Source organism: Hippocampus comes, unplaced genomic scaffold, assembly GCF_001891065.2.
Source record: "Hippocampus comes isolate QL1 unplaced genomic scaffold, H_comes_QL1_v1.1 scaffold128, whole genome shotgun sequence".
NCBI lineage: Eukaryota > Metazoa > Chordata > Actinopteri > Syngnathiformes > Syngnathidae > Hippocampus > Hippocampus comes.
Window position 1 is genome coordinate 196,200 of NW_017805852.1, and position 1,541 is coordinate 197,740.

The window sequence follows — 1,541 nt, forward strand, 5'->3', positions numbered from 1 at the left end:
GGGGGGGGTGGGATGGGGTCGTGGCATATGTATATTTCATTGGATGGGATGCGACATTGCCAGTTAAGTTGATGACACAACTCTCGAGGGCAAAGCTCAGGAAGGGCAAAAAGAGGAAAGAAGGAGAGAGAGAGGGCGGGAAAAAAAAGAGCAAAGTGCGAGGGATGAATGAAAAGCGGAAAAAAAAAATACAAGTAGAAAGGTCAGTGAAGAACAAATATCCATGGCGAGAGAACAAGAGGGCGGGGTGTGACCAGTTGTTACTGTGAAGTGGATCAGAAGGGATTTACACAGCAAATGAAGGGCGAAAGAGGAGCCGGACATCGGAGGAAAAGCAACATCGGAGACGGGAGATCTCCGAGTTGAATGCAAGGTCAAGACACGAGGAAGTGAAGAGCTTTCCAGACAAGTCTGCAAGGCTTGGGAAGAAGAAACGCAAGGTCCGAGAAAAGGGCCAACTCTGACACCGGGGGTCTTATTAGAGGCTCGGTCCACTTGTAAAATCCACGTGCGTGTCAAGGATCAGGAGATCGCCAAATTGAAGGCAGGATCAGACATGAAGAAGTCTCTCAAGGTGAAGGGAAATCGGGTTGCACGCATGTCAAAACCGCATTTCCATCATCCGATCACCAAAGAGTCGTGAGGCTGGTCCAAGACAAACAACCGGGCCGATGAGATCTCCGAGTTGCCGCTGAGGTCCGACACCAGAAGCAGTGCCAAGAACTGTTCCATCGGCAGCATCAAAACAAGTCTTGTGAAAATGGCTCCGGGCTAGAACGCAAATGTTGAATGGAGGCAACCGCATTCTTCTGTCTTCAAAGGAAGCCTTGTGGATTGAAAGGGAAAAACCCGTTTCCTCCGTTCACTTAATGCCGATGACCGTGACCTAAGCGACTCCCAATCTACACACAAGCGCGAGACCAACTTAACCGACTTCCAATCTGATGACACAACGGAGAACCGGCCGTGGCTCGGTCAGCGACTCGCGACTGCTGCCGACAAGGTCGCGCACTTTGAAGAGCGGGAACGGCAACAAGAGAAATGCGCTTCGAGAGGAAGATGGATATGGAGAAGGGGAAGCCACGCCGGGCCGGCTTCTGATGGAACGCCAGCGAGCAGAGTGTCGGCCGAGTGGAATCGATGACGAGAGCCGACGACGTCCTGATCCTCCGGAGCCACTCGACGGCATTAAAGGCTGAAGCGCGGCAAAGTCCCTCGGGAGAGAAAGTCACATTCCAACGGGATTGGGGGTTGGGGTGGGGGGGCTCGCCACTCCATCATTTAGACCAGGGGTGGCCAAAGCTTTTTGACCAGAGTGCAAGCATTTACACACGCACGCACGCCATGATGAGCAACAGCCGGAAGGACCCCTAAAATGAACGAAACCGAAACACACAGACACACAAATCTATTCTCCCACCCCCCCCATTTCCTCCTCCCACCCCTCGTGGTCGACTTGGGACCCGTCCGCTGGCTCCTGGTCGATCGCGATCGTCTTATTGGGCAGCCCTGATTTCGACGCGACAGACAAAATGTCTGCC